Consider the following 19,970-nt stretch of genomic DNA (forward strand, 5'->3'; position numbering starts at 1 on the left):
GCATTTTTAAGCCTAAAGCCTACACCGCTACCAAACACCCTTTATCATCCTCTATTGATTATGTTCCAACAACCTACACTCAGGCCTCTAAATTTGCTGAGTAGCGAGCAGCTATGCAGGCTGAATTCAATGCCCTCCAATCCACTGGCACCTGGATTTTGGTTCCTTCTTCTTCCTCCCAGAATGTTGTCGGTTGTAAATGGGTGTTTAGAATCAAGAAGAAGCCTGATGGAACTATTGACATGTATAAAGCCCGGCTTGTTGCCAAGGGTTTTCATCAGGGTTTGGACTATCAAGAAACCTTTAGTCCTGTGGCAAAACCTGTTACTATCCGAATCTTGTTAACTGTTGCTGTCCACTTCAACTGGTTTCTGCATCAACTTGATATTAGCAACGCTTTCCTTCATGGTGATTTAAAAGAAGAAGTATTCATGCATCAGCCACCTGGTTTTAGTGATCCATCATTTCCAAATCATGTGTGTCAACTCAAGAAGTCCTTGTATGGCCTCAAACAGGCTCCAAGAGCATGGTTTGACAAGTTGTTTCAAGCTCTCAAGTCTCTTGGTTTCACTCAATCATCATCTGATGCTTCTCTTTTTGTTCTCAAGGTTCCGGTTACTGTCATTGTCCTTGTCTATGTCGATGACATCTTGGTTAGTGGTCCTGATTCCTCAGTATGCAATCTTTTCATCCAGCAACTGAGTTCTTTGTTTCATGTGAAGGACTTAGGTCCCTTACATTATTTCTTAGGCCTTGAAGTTCATCGAACCACAGACAGCTTATTTCTTCATCAAGGTAAATATCTGATGGACTTGTTACAAAAGGCCAAAATTGATGGTGCTAAGCCTTGTTCTACTCCTCTTGGCACTGCCAAACTGGATCACAGTGGTACACCTTTGGAAAATCCAATTGAATATCGGTCTATTGTGGGAGGTCTCCAGTATTTAACTTGGACTCGGCCTGATATTTCCTTTGTAGTTAATCAGGTATGCCAATTCATGCATACTCCTACTGAGTTACATCTGCAAGCAGCCAAAAGAATACTCCGATTTCTCAAAGGTACATTGTCCCATGGTATATGGTTTCATAAAGGTCCTCTCACCTTATCCGCCTACTCTGATGCAGACTGGGCTGGCTGCCCTTTTGATCGGCGATCCACGAGTGGATTTTGTGTGTTTCTTGGCTCCAACTTAGTCAGCTGGAGTGCTAAAAAGCAGCCTACAGTAGCTCGTTCTTCTACTGAGGCTGAATATCGATCCTTGGCTCATACTGCAGCAGAAGTTACCTGGATATGTAAAGTTTTCAGAGATTTTGGTTTCTCCTTCTCTGATAAACCTACCATTTGGTGTGATAACATTTCTGCCATCTCTCTTGCTTCCAACCCTGTTTTCCATGCGCGAACCAAACATGTGGAAATTGATTACCACTATATATGGGAGCTTGTTCTTGCCAATCTGGTTAAAGTTCAGTATGTTTGCAGTCAGGATCAGATAGCCGATATTCACACTAAATCTTTGTCTAAGAATCGGTTTCTCTTTCTTCAATCCAAGCTTTCTCTTGGCACTCCAAGTCTTTCCAAGCTCAGCTTGAGGGGGTGTAAAGATAAGGATGCCAAGTCATGACAGTTCATATAGTTTTAGGTAACCCATTATTCTTGTTACAACTGTATAGTTTGGTTAGGTTGTTATAATTTGTTACAGGATGTTAGAGGAAGTTTTGTACATGGCCTTGCCTATATATATACCTCCAATGTAAATGTAATTAAGAAGTTAAGTCAGTAAACGAGAAGAGGATTATTCAATAAAATCATTCTTCTATTTCTTTTGGTTTCTTTAGAACCAGTATAATTCTTGTGTGTTTCTAAGTTTTTCTATATTTGCTAGTTTAGTCTATTGCCGTTGGTTACATCACAAAACAAGGTCTAGTGTGAGCGGTTTTTTCAACAATTGGTATCAAGAGCTAGGATCAAGGTGTTCTACGATGTCAAAAGGGAAGATGAATGCAGATCAAGGACCTGCGTTAAAGCATTTTGACGGCAAGGATGACTTCACGGACTGGCAAAGGATGATGAAGAACGTACTGATACAACAGGATTTGGATGATGCACTCGATGGTAAGAAGCCGGAAAACATGACAGAGGTAGCATGGACTAAGGTTCTCAAGAAGGCCAAGAGTTCCATCGAGATCCATCTCACAAGATCAGTTCGGTCACACATCACCGAAAAGATGACTGCCCAGGAAGCATGGGAAAAGTTGAAGAATGTTTATATGGGCAAAACCGTGTCCAATAAACTTTTTCTAAAGGATGAACTATTCGGGCTTCGACTAGAAGAAGGAGGTGATACTGAAGATCATGTATGCAGGTTCCAGAATTGCATAGCTAATCTTCAGAAGGTCGAAGAAACTTACAAAGATGATGATATGGCTATCATCTTGCTGAGGTCTCTACCTTCGTCTTTCAAGCACTTTCGAACAACTCTAATGTTTGGAAAAGAGTCCCTGAAGCTTGAATATGTAATTCAAGCTCTTCAGTCATATGCTAAACTAGATGATATAACTGAAAGCTCTCAGGGCCTTTATGCCAAAGGCAAGGAGAGGGGGCGGGAAAAGACAAAGGAAGAGAAAATCGGCAATAGAGGTAGGTCAAAATCCAAGAAGAAAAAGGAAAAGAAGGAAGGTTGCTTCGGATGTGGTTCAGCCGATCATTGGAAGAGGAACTGCAAGATTTGGAAAGAGAAGAAAGCCAAGATGGAAGGAAGCTCAGGTTCAGCTAGTGCAGTCACCGAGCATGAGAGTGACGGTGAGCTTCTTTCAGTAACATCAGGCTCCAAGGCTATCACCAATTGGATTTTGGATACCGGATGCACTTTTCATATGTGTGCAGTAAGGGAATGGTTCGATACTTACAAAGAAGTCAGCAGCGGGGAGGTCTTAATAGGGGACGATTCTTCATGTCCTGTAAGAGGAATCGGCACTGTTCGAATCAGAATGTTCGATGGGATGATACGAGCTTTGGGGAACGTTAGGTATGTCCCTAGACTAAGAAAGAATTTGATTTCCTTGGGTACTTTAGATGAGGCCGGTTATGAGTACAAGTCTAAAAAAGGAAGACTCAGGGTAACCAAATGATCGCTAGTGGTAATGCGGGGTGACCTACAACCCAATAAGTTGTATAAGTTAATTGGGACCACTATAGTCGGGGGAGCAGCTGTTTCTATAAATCAGAGTGTAGAAGACAAGACTGAACTCTGGCATCATAGGCTCGGGCACATAAGCCAGAAAGGATTGCAAGAATTACACAAGCAAGGCCTCTTGGAAGGCGTGTCATCTTGCAAACTGGACTTTTGTGAATACTGTGTTCTCGGAAAGCAAAGAAAGGTATCATTCGCAAGTAGCAGTGTAGATAACCGAAGCAAGGAGCAACTCAGCTATATTCACTCAGATGTTTGGGGCCCTGCACCAACTAAATCAAATGGTGGAGCCAGGTATTTTGTTACTTTCATGGATGATTTTTCTATGAAGGTTTGGGTTTATTTCATGAAGCAGAAAGCCGAGGTTTTTGCAAAGTTCAAGGAATGGAAAACAGAAACCGAGAATCAAACTGGAAGAAAGATCAAGTACCTGAGAAGTGACAATGGAGGTGAATATACAATTAATGAGTTCACCGATTACTGCAAGCAAGAAGGCATCATAAGGCACTTCACAGTAAAGAAGAATCCCCAACAAAATGGAGCTGCTGAGAGGATGAACCGAACTCTCATGGAGAGAGAGAGGAGCATGCGATTTCATGTAGGACTGCCTGATAGTTTTTGGGCAAAAGCTGTTAATCATGCAAGTTATTTGATTAACAGGTCACCATCTACAGTTCTCGGTTTTAAGAGTGCAGAAGAGGTATGGTCTGAGAAGCCGGTGGACTATTCCAAGCTCAGGGTGTTTGGCTGTAGTGCTTATGCACATATTCCAAGTGATGAAAGGTCCAAGCTCAAACCGAAGTCTACACATTGCATATTCTTAGGTTTTGAGAAATGAGTTAAGGGTTTCAAGCTTTGGGATTTCAACAACAGAAAAAAGGTTGTCAGTCGAGATGTTGTCTTTGATGAGACAACCATGCCTCTTAATAAAGTCGAGAGCAGTAGGGAGAAGACGGACGATGCTAAAATTGAAGCAACAAAGATTCCATTAATCAGTTCAGATGAAGAAAAAGCTCAGGTGGAGCAAATCGAGCAAGAGGCTGAATCTGATGGTTTTGAGGAAGAAGAAGAGCATCAGCATCGTTCACCAGTTAGGAATCAGGTGGAGCAAGAAATAGGGCAGATTGAAGGCACTCAAATCCGCCAGACATCCCAAAGGGTTCGAATTCCAACCAACAATCCACCTGCATTCCAGAGATGCATAGCACTAGACAAACCTAATCGGAACAAGAAGAAGCCTGACAGATTTGGGTTTGACCAAGACGAAGTTAACTATGCTCTTAACATTAGTCAAGGAGATCCGACTACTTATCGAGAAGCTATAGCTAGTGATGAGCGAGATAGTTGGATAAGTGCTATGACAGAAGAAATGGAGTCTCTTTACAAGAACTCTGTTTGGGAGTTGGTTTCTAAGCCCAAAGATAGAAAGCTAGTTGGATGCAAGTGGGTATTTAGGAAAAATGAAGGATTACATGAACAAGATGCCGTGAGATTCAAAGCAAGGCTCGTGGCTAAGGGGTACTCACAAAAGGAAGGGGTGGATTATGATGAGATCTTTTCACCTGTAGTCAAGCATACTTCTATCATATTGCTTTTAGCATTGGCAGCTCAGCATGACATGGAGATTGAGCAGATAGATGTGAAGACAGCATTTCTTCATGGGGATCTAGAGGAGACGATTTTCATGGCTCAACCAGAAGGGTTTGTTGAATATGGGAAAGAGAACCTAGTATGTCAGCTAAGGAAGTCCCTGTATGGCCTGAAACAGTCTCCAAGACAGTGGTACAAGAGGTTTGATTCATTCATGCTGAAAATCAATTTTAGAAGATGTTTATATGACTGTTGTGTGTACTATCATGTGTTCCAAGATGGGATGATCATATTGCTATTGCTATATGTGGATGACATGCTAATTGCTTATCAAGACAAGTCTAGAATTCAAGAATTGAAGAAGATGTTGAGAGAAGAGTTTGACATGAAGGATCTAGGTGCTGCACAGAAGATTCTTGGCATGGAAATTCAGAGAGATAGGACCGCTGGAAGGATCTGGATATCACAAGCCAAGTATATTCAGAAGGTTCTTAAAAAGTTCAACATGCAAGAAGCAAAGGTAGTTTCGACTCATTTGGCAGCTCACTTCAGGTTAAGTGGGCAACAATGTCCTACGTCCGAGAAAGAGCAAAAAGTAATGAAGAATGTGCCTTATGCTAATGTAGTGGGCTACCTCATGTCTGCAATGGTATGCACACGTCCTGACATAGCTCAAGCAATCATTGTCGTTTCCAGATACATGGCAAATCCAGGAAAGTAACATTGGGATGCAATCAAGTGGATTTTGCGTTATTTGAAGGGTTCTTGGCGACAAAGGATTATGTTTGAGAAGCAAAAAGAAAATGCAGGGGTGTTGGGATATGTGGATGCAGATTATGCAGGGGACTTGGACAAGAGAAGGTCAACTTCTGGTTATGTGTTTACATGCGCAGGAGGACCAATCAGTTGGAGGGCACTATTGCAACCAATTACAGCTTTGTCGACCACAGAGGCAGAGTATATTGCATTGGCCGAAGCTGGAAAGGAAGCGATTTGGCTTAGTGGCTTGGTAAGTCAAATGGGAATCACTCAAGATTGTGTGAAGCTGAAGTGTGATGGTCAAAGTGCCATACACTTGGCAAAAAATCAGGTTTTTTCTGGAAGATCAAAGCACATTGAAGCAAGGTATCACAGAATCAGAGATTGGGTGGAGTCTAAGGAAATTTGGATTGAAAAGGTTCATACGGATGACAATGCCGCAGATTTCCTTACAAAGATAGTGCCGGCCAAGAAGTTCAAGCATTGCTTGAACTTGATCAATCTCGTTGATTAATTAAAGTAGAGCACCTCCTCACTTGAGGTGCAATGAGGCAAGAAGAAGATTGCCAAGGTGAAGACTCTTGAAGATTTCCAGAGCTGCTTCAAGAAGGTTCAAAGATACTTTGGGGTGCAACGATGAAGACTTGGTTTGACTCACCAAGGTGGAGATTGTTAGGTTTTGGCTCGTCAATTAATGTCCTTTTCTGTTTAGGATTGTTAGGGAAAAAAAAGGTGAACCAATTCTTCTCCTAAAAGGGCTAGGAAAGAATCTTAGTTTCCTTATTCAATTTAGATTAGAAATCCTAGAAGTCTATTTGGAATTGGAAAGGAAGTCTAATTTTTTATTCCACTTAGAATAGGAATTATAATCTGTAAAGGACATGTAAACTGCACCCTATGCCTATAAATAAGGTGCGGCAAGTCTTAAATTGTAAGAGAGGAAAACTGTGACAGCTAAGACAAGAGAGAGAGATTAGTTCTAGGGGTTTGCAAAAGTTCTGTAATCTCTATTATTAATCAAAGGAGCAGTGATTTATCTACCTAGAGAAATCACAATTGGACGTAGGCATAAGTTCTGCCGAACCAGTATAATTCTTGTGTGTTTCTAAGTTTTTCTATATTTGCTAGTTTAGTCTATTGCCGTTGGTTACATCACAGAACAAGGTCTAGTGTGGGCGGTTTTTTCAACAATTCTTGGTACTTCTCCACCAAGATCTTCTACACAACTATGCCAAATCTATGGTAAATATGGATATTATGCTGATACATGTCGCTATAGAAACATTAATTCATCTCTAGTTTACGGTTGTCAAATATGTGGCAAGAAGAATCACACTGCTCAATTTTGCCATTTTCAAAATGCCAACATTAGTTCTGCATCATCATCCATGTCTGCTATGCATGTGGCCCCTTCTGCACCACCTCAACAATGCGGTTCACTGACTTAGGAGCTACAAATCACATGGCTGCTGATTTGCAAAATCTGTCTTTGACAACACTTTTCTCTTTTAATGAAACCATTCAAACAGTTAATGGTGCAAGTTTACCAATATCTCACATTGGTTCTTTTATTCTCCAAACTCCTATGAAACCTTTGAAATTAAATTCGGTTCTCTATGTGCCTAAAATTACACAAAACTTGCTTTTTGTACATAGGATTTGTTTGGACAACAACTATTGGTTAATATTCGATGCCCTTTGTTTCTAGATACAGGACAAGGCCACATGGAAGATTCTGTTACAGGGAGTGTGCTGTGATGGATTGTATCCCATCCCATTGTCAGCTTTTTCAGTGATTCAACCTTAAGTATTCAAGGTTGTTTTTCTTGGAAAGCAAGTTACTTCCAGTTTGTGGCACAATAGGTTAAGTCACCCTTCTAATCCAATTGTTTTTGCCATGTTGAAAAAATCTTATGTGTCTTGTATACCAAATTCATCACCTTTACTTTTTCATGCTTGTTTGGAAGGCAAATTTAGCAAGTTACCCTTTCCTACATCAGTGTCTAAGTCAGTTCATCCTTTTACAGTAGTATATAGTGATGTGTAGGGCCTAACTCCTTGTAATTCTTTGGATGTTTACAAATATTATGTGACATTCATTGATGAATGTACACAATATTGTTGGATATTTCCCCTACATAATAAAAGTGAAGTTTGTTCTGTGTTCATTGGTTTCTATAACTTTGTGTTCAATCATTTTGCAATTTCCATTAAAACTTTGCAAGGTGATTGAGGGGGGGATTATATTAGCACTTTATTTAAAAATTTCCTCATTGGTAAATGGATTAGCCATCACATTTCTTGCCCTCATACTCTAGAACAAAATGGCCTAGCTGAAAGGAAACATAGGCACATTGTATAAACTTCTATATAGGGGTGGACACTGGCTGGGCCAGGCCCAAGATTAAAGGAACCAGACTTAACCTGTTTGGAAATTGCATGGGCGGGCCGGGCCAGGTAATAAAAAAAACTTAAGAACCGGACCTAACCCGGGCCATTTAAAATGGGCCGGTTCCTACGAGTCCATGGTTCCAATTTGGGGATTTTTTTTTTGTTATTCTTACATTTTTATATAGATTGCAGAAACGAGTTTTTTGATTTTGTACTCTGTTGTTATGCTAAATGGATGAAATGAATCACCTGTCCCTTTCTTGCCAATTGATCTAAAGTCAAATTTTGAACAAGCCACATTAACAGGAGGAGATTAGCATGAAAACAGAAAACTTATTTTAATTTTCTCTCTTTTCTCAAATAATTTCTTTTATTGTTTCATTAGTATTGTATTTTAAAGAGTTAAATTGTTGGGTAAAGGAAAGAAAGAAAAAAAGAAGGAAGAAACCTCCTTGTTTGGGTTTTATGTATCATGGAATTCAAGAGTGTGCTACAAATCAAAATTGAGGACCAAAATTGAACAGAGAAATAAACAATAATTAAATGAACAAACAAGACAATGGAAAGTACAAAAAATAAGTAACATTGGTCGTTGCTACAAACACCATGCACAAAACCCAAAAAGCATTTCGCAAACTCGCATAACACTAACGAAAACTGCAAGTGAAACATCAATGAAAATAGATACACAGGCAGAGAAGCAATTTCCACCCAAGTCTTACAGATTGAGATATCAAATCAAGGAGCAATTCCTTTAAAATTTATCTACTACTTGAACTGAGTTGATGGTGGTGGTGAGAGTTGAGTTGAGAAGAGCTGAGGAATTGAGCTATCGAGTTGGAGTCGACCACGAGCAACAACACAAGCCACAATCTCACGACGACGACGACGAAGAAGAACAGACCGAGCTGGCCTGAGAGCACGATCGAGAAATGAGTCCAAGAGTTGAGAGGAGAGTTCGACTTTGGAAGTGTGGAGAGATTGAGAAAGTGAGAGAGACTGACTTGTGAAATGCAAACATTGGATACAATCCGAAATGAGTACCTGGTTTTTCAAATATTTGGACTTGCCCCGCCCCGTCCCGTTTCAGATTTAGAGAATTTGTACCTACCCTATACCCGGCTGAACCCACCCAGACCCTTCCCGACCTGCAGGTCTAGGACCCGTTTGCCCATCTCTACTTCTATCACTTTTTTGCAAACTGCTTCATTACCTTGTAGTTTTTTGTCATTTGCATGCCAAACTGTAGTTTATTTGATTAACATAATGCAATCCTCTATGATAAATAATCAATCTCTTTTTAAGGCATTATATAAACATGTCCCTGAAATACACCTGAAATACACCATCTCAGAATTTTTGGTTGCTCATGCTTTCCACTCTTAAAACCTTATAATAGTACCAAACTACAACCAAAGACTACACAATGTCTCTTTTTAGGGTACACATATAAGTATAAAGGGCATGTGTGTTATGAACTTACCAGAAAAAAGGTCTATATCTCTTGACATGTTAGTTTTGATGAGAAAACTTTTCTATATCCTTTGTGAACTGCCTAAATTACACCTAAATGTCTGTCAAAACCATTATATGTGTCAATCCTTTCTAATGCATCTCCTTTAGTCAATGTTACTCATACCAATACTATTGTTCCACATACTGGTGTTCTCTCTGGTGCAATCAATTTGAATTCTGGAAGAGATTTTGCAAGTACAGAAACCATGTTTGGTAGCTCATCTCAGTCTATTACTGCACCATCACATATCCAACCAACTATATCAACTGAATCGTCTTCATCACCAATCCATGTGGCCTCTGTCAATTATTCTGAAGGCTTATCTGCATCAAGTTCTTCATATCCATCTATATCTGTCTCTGAGAATATTTATGCATCTTCTGAATTTCAACCTGAACAGTTACAAATTGTACTTCCTATTCCTTGTTTGAATTTACATCTAATGTAAACAAGATCTAAAAGTGGAATTTCAAAGAAAAAAAAGCTTTACACACTACTGTCAATGCTGTTGTTGAAGATGATTTGTCTTAAAATGAACAAGTTTCTTATAAAATTGCTCTCAAGTCCTCTGTGCGGTGTGATGCAATGAAGGAAGAACTAGTTGCTTTACATTCTCAAGGTACTTGGACTTTGGTTCATCTACCTTCCAACAAGAATTTAGTGGGATGTAAGTGGATTTACAAGATTTTAAAATTGCATATGGTACACTCTATATGCTAAGGCTCGATTGGTTGCAAAATGGTTTAATTAAGAGGCAATGATTGATTATGGAGAAACCTTTAGTCCAGTAGTTAAACCAACTACTATTAGACTAGTTCTTGCTTTGGCTGGCAACTTTAGATGGTCTTTGAAGCAACTTGATGTCAAGAATGCCTTTCTTCATGGCATCTTGCAAGAGGAAGTATATATAGTTCAACCCCTAGGTTTTATTGATCATGTTCATTCCTCTTTTGTCTACAAATTACATAAATCATTATATGGTCTCAAACAGGCTCCTAGAGCCTGGAATGAGAGATTTACTACATTTTTACCGACACTAGGGTTTCAATCTACCTATGCAAACTCATCTCTTTTTGTGAAGTGCATTAGCCAACATATTGTGATTCTTCTCCTTTATGTCGATGACATTATAATCACAGGCAGTTCTCCTAGTGCAATTACTGGAGTCATTGGTGTTTTATCTTAAGAATTTGATATAAAAGATCTTGGAGCCTTACATTATTTTCTTGGTATTCAAATCACTTCAAATGCATCAAATCTCTTCTTGTCTTAGGCAAAATATGTGTCTGGTTTACTTACAAAAACAGAAATTGGTTGATTCCAAATCATGTGCAACACCTTGTTTGCCTTATAATCGATTGTTAAAGGATGATGACACTCCTTTCAACAATCCGAGCTATATAAAAGTGTGGTCAGGGATCTTCAATACCTCACATTCATAAGACCTGACATTGCATTCTCAGTTCATCAAGTCTGTCAGTTTATGCAAAATCCAACGGAGTCCCATTTCTTAGCTGTCATACGCATTCTGAGATACTTAAAATGGACACAATCTTATGGTATTCAATTTGGCAAAGGTGATTTGAATTTACATGCTTATAGTGAGGCTGATTGGACATGAGATCCCAATGACAGAAGGTCCATAACTGATTTGGTGGTGTTCTTGGGTTCAAATCCTATCTTTTAGTCTTCCAAGAAACAAAATCCAACGGAGTCTTATTTCTTAGCTGTCAAACGCATTCTGAGATACTTAAAAATGACACAATCTTATGGTATTCAATTTGGCAAAGGTGATTTGAATTTACATGCTTATAGTGAAGCTGATTGGACAAGAGATCCCAATGATAGAAGGTCCACAATTGATTTGGTGGTGTTCTTAGGTTCAAATCCTATCTATTGGTCCACAACTGAATATCGAGCTATTGCATCCACAACAGTTGAAATTGATTGGATTAGGCAATTACTTGTTTTTCTACATATTTAGGCTCCTACTCCAACAACTATGTTTTGTGACAACTTGTCTATTGCACTTACTTGCAATCCTATCATGCATCAGAGGACAAAACATATAGAAATTGATGTTCATTTTGTCTAAGAGAGAGAGTAGCCAAACAGCTTAAACAGATGCAATTTGTGTCTTCCAATGAACAATTTGTTGATATCTTGACCAGGAGCCTGTCATCACCATTGTTTCGTACACATTGTTGCAATCTCAGGCTTAGACCTTCCTCTCATGAGCTTGAGGGGGATGATAACAATATAACTGTAATGAATCAATGGTCTTGTAGTATGCCATGTGTGACAAGATTAGTTAGGCAGTTATCAAGGTAGTTAGCTTAGTTGCTAAGCAATTGTAAGATATATATATATATATATATATATATATATATATATATATATATATATATATATATCATGTAATTACATTCACTTCTGTAAGTTTACAATATTGGAAATACAAAGACTTTTCTTCCTCTACAAGCTTTCTCTTTCTCTCACTAAAACTCCTACATACTGTAAATCTTTGCAACATTCTCTGTTGCTTTACGAGGTCTACATCTTGTGTCAAAATGTTAAATAGGAAATTTGGGCCAATACAATCCCAAACAAGGGGACGACCCTCTTTAAAACAAATTTTACCACCAAATGTGCAGCACGATTGCACTCTCTAGTAACAAACGCAAATTTCACCGAACTCAATTTTGGAACAAGATCCCATATGTCCCCCAGGATTCACTCCAGAGCAAAGTCAGGTTCAAACTCTTTGTTGATCATCTGTACTACATTATTTGCATCAGACTCAAAAATGACCTTATCATATCCCATCTCAATGCAAAATTCCATCATTTCCCGAATGGCCGCAGCTTCAGCCGTTGCTGCATTTGAAAAATGTAGATCGCCCGAGCCTCCAACCGCCTGCACCAGCCCAGCAAAATCACGAGCAACCCAGCCCACTCCCGCTTGCAATGACTCTTTGCATGCCGCATCGGTACTAACCTTAACAGTCCCGAACTCCGGTTTCTGCCTTGCCACCTTTTATCCTTTCGCTACCTCCCTCACCGCCGCACCAAACCTGCACGAAGGGGCAGCCACCTGTAGCTTCGCTCCTCTAAATTCCCCAATGTTCTTCTTCCAGATCTCCAAAATCTCCATCGGATGTTTGTGCACTCCATGAAATTCGGCTTCATTTCTGTTCTTCCACAATCTCCATAAACCAAAAACTAAATCTTGCATGATCTCATCTGCATTGTCCATGCTTCTGACTCTATTACAAAAGTTTTCCCAACTCGCAAGGAAGTCAGGTTCTTCCAACTCAAAAGAATTTATTTGAAGAGGTGAGCAGAACCAAAACACATGGCTTAGTTTACAACTAAAAAATATATGGTTTTCTGTCTCGTTGATCGTGTCACACACCCCACAAACATTATCAACTCTCATGAATGTGTCTTCTTTGTAATTTCCCCTTACTGCAAAAGCATTGTTGCAATATCTCCACAAGAAAAATTTAGATTTATTAGGCACATCCAGCTTCCATATCATGTTCCATACCTTGTTATGGTTCCCACTGTTGCTCAACGATCCCTTTCCTTTCCTCCCCAAGCCTCCATTTTCCATCAATCCCAAGGCTACACCATAACCCGTTTTAGCCGTGTAACACCCGTTCTTTGTGTGATGCCAAACCATCCTGTCATTGCGCCCCATCCACTTAACGGAATACCAAGAATTGCTTCCACATCCTCTCGATTAAAATATCTATGTATCATATCAACTTTCCAGGCCCTTGACTCCGAATCAATTAATTCACATACCATATTTACTTGCAATCCATCCCGAGGTCGCACTTTGAACATAGAAGGTTTTGGAAACCACGGGTCGTCATGGATACTAATTAATATTCATCCGATCACCGACTCTCCATCGTAGCCCATGTTCTAGCAGCTTACGTGCTCCTATGATGCCCTTCCAGCCCCATGAGTTTTTCTTCCCAAGACTTGCCTCCCTAAGGGATTTCCTTAGGTAATATTTGTCCCTCAACACTAGACCTGGCATTTTCAACCCAACCCGTTAACCCGACCCAATCTGACCTGTTAAAATTAGTTTTCGGGTGAGTGATAAACAGGTCGGGTGGTTAACGGGTCAACCCGTTAAATAACGGATCATTTTGGATGAACCCACGAAACCCGTTAACTACCCATTTCACCCATTATTGAGGACTTTTGTGTAATTTCAATAGTCCTAATAGAAAATCCTCAGTCCCTCCCCACTTTCTCTCTCTCCAATCAGTACCTTATCTAAGCAAAACCAAAAAGCTTTCAACTTCCTCAAAAGCCACACTGCGAGCAAAGCAACACAAAAGAACAGAGAGAGAGAGAGACAACCATGGCGTCTCTGGCTCAACAATTCACAGGCTTAAGATGCTTACCGCTCTTCACCTCGAGGCTCTCGAGGCCCTTAATCTTGCCGAAGCAAAACAAAATGCCGGGTTTGCTCCTCAGCGTCTCCACCACAGTCATCTCGAATGCACAGACCAAAGAGCGCCTCAAGCTCAAGAAAATCTTTGAGGATGCTCACAAACGGGTGTGTATTGATTTGGATGAAATGTTAAAAAAAATAAATAAATAAAAAGGTTAACCGGTGAAACGGGTTGGGTTCGGGTGACCCGTTAGCTTAATGTGTTAGGTTCAGATGACCCATTAAAATAATGGGTCGGGTACAACCCGACCCGTTTACAGGTCTACTAAACACATTGGCAAGCAAAGATCCTGGGTCATGTATAAGTCTCCATCCCATCTTCGCCAATAGGGCGAGATTGAAGCGTTGGATATCTTGAACCCCCAACCCTCCATTCTTCTTTTAAAAAAATTAATTAACGGAAGACCAATATGCCTAATAATGATCGATCAACCAGATCTATATATATGCTTCTAATTAATTAACATCATCATCTTCCTATACTAATATACAAATAACTGGTTTATAATTAATTACTATTGTCTCAGGAATCACAAGGGCAATGACTGATTAAATGAATCAATATCCCTTTCTTTGTATAGTCTGGAAAATTTGAGTTTAAACTCTCTCTTTTTCAGTCATGAATAATGATTGAATTAGTTACTATTGTCTCAGGAATCACAAGGGCAATGACTGATTAAATGAATCAATATCCCCTTCTTTGTATAGTTTGGAAAATTTGCATTCAACTTGTAACCCACAAGTGTTTTTTTTTTTTTAATTTGGGTGGGGGTGGAAGCAGAGGTTGGGGGACTTTCACAACTTGTTTGGGTGCGTTTCTGGGATTTTGGTTTAGAATTTTGGGAGCCAAGAACTCTCTTCGAAGTGGCCAGTAGCATTAGAGTGCTCATAAGATTGATGTTTACACTTTCCACTACAAAAAATATGGTCTAAGAACACAATTGATTTGTGCCCTTTTCAATTTCATTGAGCACAAATATATATTGGTGCTCTTATATGTCAATGAACACAAAACTATCACAAAGTGCTTTTTGAACAAAAAGGCACATTAGTTTGTGTCTAAACAAAAGTGTATTTGTGCCTACTAAATTTTGAACACAAAAGTTTGTGTCACTATTTATGGATATCCGTAATTCTAATTTTTTTTTATTAATTTACAAAAACGCAAAAAACATTTTTGTGCCCTCTATTTTAATATATTTAAATCATTTGATTTTTATAGACACAATGTTCGTGTCTTCCTTCACTAGTCTGGACACAAATCATATTTTAGTATTAGTTTTTATTGATCAAAGTGCCCCACGCGCACACGTTTCATCACCATCACCTGGCAAATCCAATATTTGGATCAAATGGATGTTTTCTAAATTTATTTTGTTATTTGATACTTTTTGCTGTCAAATTACAGGGCTTTATCAACTAGATTAGTTCTTGAAAAAATTATGGAGTTGAAATTTATTTGAATAAGAGTCCACAAACCAACAAAAATTTACGAATTTTTGATTTTTTTGGCTCTCCGTCTATCAGGAAGAAAAAGAGTGCAGAGGAGAGAGGTGAGGAAGAGAGAATACGTTATTTTACATTTAAATTTTATTTATTAGTTATGTTAATAATGGGACCCGGATGAGATTTGATTAAGGGTGAGGAAGTGGAATTCCACGTATATGGAGAGTCTGGCCATACTTGCTCTTTGAGCAAGTCCTGCTATGGCATATATATTTGTTTTTTGATCAAGAGAACACAAAATATAATACCAACTAATGCAGGGTGTAGCGGACATAAATGAATTAAAATGATAGATAGAATGGATAGGTAAGGTCCACTATATTCTAGTGCGAGGAGAGGCCTAAAAACCCTATAAACTTTGGTTGTAGTACCAGCCTACAATGTAGACACTAGAAAGAACAAAGCAGAACAATCTTACAAAGAGAAAGGCACATAAAAATGAGTTTACAACTCAAATATCAATATGATAATTCAAACAACTTCTCTCCTTCTTCTTTACAAATACAAGCATTTATAGGCTTACAACTTAAAGTGAAAAATATGAAAAGACATAAAAAATAAAGGCTTACAATATAACTCTTAAAAAACTAAATGATTTCATAAAATGTCATTAACCTAGGAATTCTATATGCCACAAATTTAAAGCTAGATACATGCATTATAACTCTAAAAATGCATGTATTATATTATAAAACTTTAATCCCAACTACCAGTAATTTTATGTAATAATGCCTTTAGTCATTGGCCTGCATCGTGCTCATTAACAAATTAAAGTAACCAACCACTCTCTCTTCACATTATTTGAAATTATCTGTCATTAAAGTTTTGGAGTTCGAGTGTGTGCCTGTTGGACCCACAATTCTCTCCCTTCTCCCACAGTTCCTCTTCTCACGTTCTCATTCTGCTCTCAGTCAAACTCCCTCACTTCTCTCATTTGTTTCTCCCTCTGTCCCTTATCCTTCTCTTCTCTCTCTTGGCTCGCTTCTCCCCGAGCAACACATCCACCACGTTTCGAACACCAAATCCCCACAATCCTCATCCCAACCACACACCAAACACAAAACTAGACCCTAGTCCCAAACCCTAGACTCGAACCGCAAATCGGAGAACCAGAACTTCGTCTTAAATCCTAGACAGTTCCCGCGAGTTCATCATTTTCCCTACAAAGGTAAGGCTTGTAACTACCTCCATTTAATTCCTTATGATGTTCTAAGTTGTTTTCTATCCTTGCATGTGAAATTTCCTCCACGTTTGCGAGGATTGAACAGAGAGTTAACATTCTCTACTATTCGGCGAGTTGCAGGTTTCTCGAGATTTTCCGACCAAATCTCGTCGTCTTGGACGAGATTGTCAGCACAAACGAACTCCCCATAGTCCTAGGGACCATATTCGAGCTTTACATGCTCAAATATGTCAGGGATTCATAAGGACCTAAACTGGCCTTTTAGGCCAATGTCCTGCCATCCTTTGGCCTCGATTTTGGTAAAAACAAACTCCTGTTAATCCCAGCTTCATTTTGACATATTGTGTGTTACAAACGGTTGAGATTTAATGCTGATCTGCTTCTATTTCAATCCAAATAGGTATTGATTTTAATTTTTATTTTCGTTTGTGTGTAATTTGAGATAGAATGTGGAAGTGGTTTGAAATTATGGTGTAATTTGAGATGCTTGTGGAATGTGGGCTATTTTGATTTTATGAAAAAAAATATTTTTTTGTTTAGTCTCAGTTTCAATTTGTAGGCTATTTTGAGTTTTGAGTGTTGAGGGCACGATTACTAAAATTATGCTAACATAGATTGGGAAAGTCATCTGACAAGGTTGTCAAAACAAAGGCATAAAACCCCCTATTTGTGCTCAACTCTTTGAGCACAAAATGCCATATGGTGTCCTATGATCAAAGGCAATGCTCATAGAGAACACAAAAAATTTTAGTTGCTGCATTGTTGCTATTGGTCTATGGGCACATATATTGGAGGTCCTTAAGTATCAAAAGGCACAATGAATTTTTTGTGCACAGTGCCCAGATATTTTGTAGTGTCGGAAGGAAATTTGGACATTTTGCTCACATTTTGGTTGATGTAGATTTATCTTCGGACTCACCTTTGCAGTTGTTGGTCAAGCGTAGCAATGTAGAATCAATAGAAATTGAGTTAGGATATGAAGATATGCCGGATTATTTCTACCACTGTGTGGAATGTGGGGCATATGGTCAGTCGCTACAAGTATGCGCTACAAGGCCAAAATATGATATAGATGTGAATGATGGGAAGGGTGCTGGACATTAGCGTCACGGTCGTTCAAGACGGGATAACCATGATGCTAGGAAACGGCGCACCGCTTTTATAAGACCATGATATTCCAAGGTCGGAGAAAGGCATATTAGAATACGAATACCTCAGAAGTTCAGTCATGGACTCAACAGCCTTCACAGCGGAGCTAAATAAGCGGAGCAACGATGCCACCATCATACAATTCCTGAATCAAATGTGAAGTTCAACGACTTCGTTGAGATTGACTATACTTATTCAGTACGATACTGAAACCTAATCTAGGAAGGAATCAACAAGTCTCCTATAATCTTGGATTCCTTAAAATCTAAGGTTTGGCATGCGCCGCAAGTAATCACACTCCTAAGAAATGCAATATCTATCCCTAGATATCCTCTGGGATTTTCCCGATTTAATAAGGATTCTATTATCCTAAAAGGTCTCATCTTCGACTGGTATAAATACACCCTTCTAGGGTTCATCCCTGGTAACACAATACTTATTTTTTTGCTCACTGCTTAAGTATTATATTGCTTGCTAACTTGACAGTTGGAGAGCCTTTGACCCTCCATCCCCGATCTTTTAATTATAACTACACCATTGACGTGATTCTCCCTCCCGGAGATACGTAGGCAATCCTATCTAGATTGAATCACACCCTCTTAAAAATTCACTCATTCTTCTATGAATAAGAATTTCAATGTTTGTTTATGCAACCAACTTTTTTCTTGTTTATCCGTTCTTTTCTTGTTGCGGTACTGGGGGTACCTTAAAATCTCAATTAACACACATATTTGTCTAAAAGTTCAAAGTGATAGTGCAGAGGAGTTTCCTTAGCTCATCTCTGTAGTGTTCGGTTAGCAGCTTGGGAGGCTCAAGTTGTATTAAGCGTGGTTATGATAGGCGTACTACGGGCACGGGAACATAGTTCCATGACCTGAAAATCCAGTGCACCATCCAGCTTCTAGAAAGTTTATACAACCTAAGGATTGTAAGTTATTACACTTGAGGACAAAGTGGCTGATTTTATTGAGGGGGGTGTTGTTCTTTTCCTCCAATGTTTTAATTCACTTCTTTCAGATAAGCTATCTGCTCCCGATGCATCATTTCTTAAGGCCTCGTTGCCTGTTGTTGGTTTGGGGAGATTGATTTGGTCTTAATTTTTTCCTCCTAAAATGTCTACATTTGCATGGAAGGTTTTATGTGGTCGTGTTTTGACTGAGGAAAAGCTACAAAGATGCAGAATTTATATGGCATCTAGATGTGGTTTATGTTGTTTGCATGTGGAATCTTTTGGGGACGTTTTTGTTTCATGCACTTTTACCATGTCAGTTTGGCAGCATATGTGGTTATATTAATAATGATGTTCACAATTTATGTGCGTTGGATAGGTATAGCACCACATGTCTCGTTAAGCCCTCATTATTTTATAAGAAAACTAATGAAAATGATTTAAAAACTTTAAATTTTAATGATAAAAATAAAATAAAGGGTAAGGTGAATAGTATTAGGATTGACTTTTTAGTGTAAAAATCTGATTTTTCGTTAAAGTGAACAATAGTTGGAGCTTTTCGTTAAAGTTCCCTTTTTTTATAGGTGTATTGGCTTCTTTCTAGTCATGGTTTGGTTAAGTTTAATACTAATAGTGCTTGGAAGAGTGGTTCCGATCGTGCTGGTTATGGTGATATGTTTCGGGATTCCAAAGGCTAGTTCCTTGGAGCCTTTTGTTCTAACTTAAAGATTCCTAACTTTATTGCGGTGGAGGTAATAGCGGTGATTAGTTTATTGAATTAGATTCAGTTTGGGATTGGAAGTTTCTTTGGTTGGAAATTAATTCTGCTTTGGTTCTTGACTTCTTGTGCTCTCCACAATTAGTTCCTTGGCAATTGAGAGGGGAGTGGAGGAATTGCTTGCATAGAATTTTCCAAATGCATTTTGACCTTCTGACATTTGTAGGGAAGGTAATCAAGTTGCCGATGCCCTTGTAGATCATGGTTCCTCTTCTATTGGTCTTGTTTGGTGAGATTCTCCTCCTGGTTTCATTTTGTGGTATTATCATCATGATTATGTAGGGTTTCTACCCTACCACTTTATATATATGTTATCTTTTGTTGGCCTTGTTATTTCTTATATTGGCTATTATCATGGTCAAGATTATGTTTTATGTCTACAAATTGTATTTTCTCCTTTTTAATAAAGCTACCTCGTTGTCATTTCCTATGATAGTACTAATGGAGTGGTTGACTTTGTGGTTTACTCAAAAAATATTTTTATC

The 19,970-nt window shown here is 38.8% G+C and overlaps 1 long non-coding RNA gene across 1 annotated transcript; it reads left to right on the plus strand.

The window, feature by feature from the left end:
- The first annotated feature begins 16,216 nt into the window (after nt 1–16,216).
- Nucleotides 16,217–19,920, plus strand: LOC126611337 (uncharacterized). Its single transcript, XR_007618808.1, has 2 exons — nt 16,217–16,594; nt 16,730–19,920. It is a non-coding gene; the product is annotated as an uncharacterized LOC126611337 (long non-coding RNA).
- Nucleotides 19,921–19,970: the final 50 nt, after the last annotated feature.

The sequence above is a fragment of the Malus sylvestris genome, chromosome 2, assembly GCF_916048215.2.
Source record: "Malus sylvestris chromosome 2, drMalSylv7.2, whole genome shotgun sequence".
In the NCBI taxonomy this organism is placed as follows: Eukaryota; Viridiplantae; Streptophyta; class Magnoliopsida; order Rosales; family Rosaceae; genus Malus; species Malus sylvestris.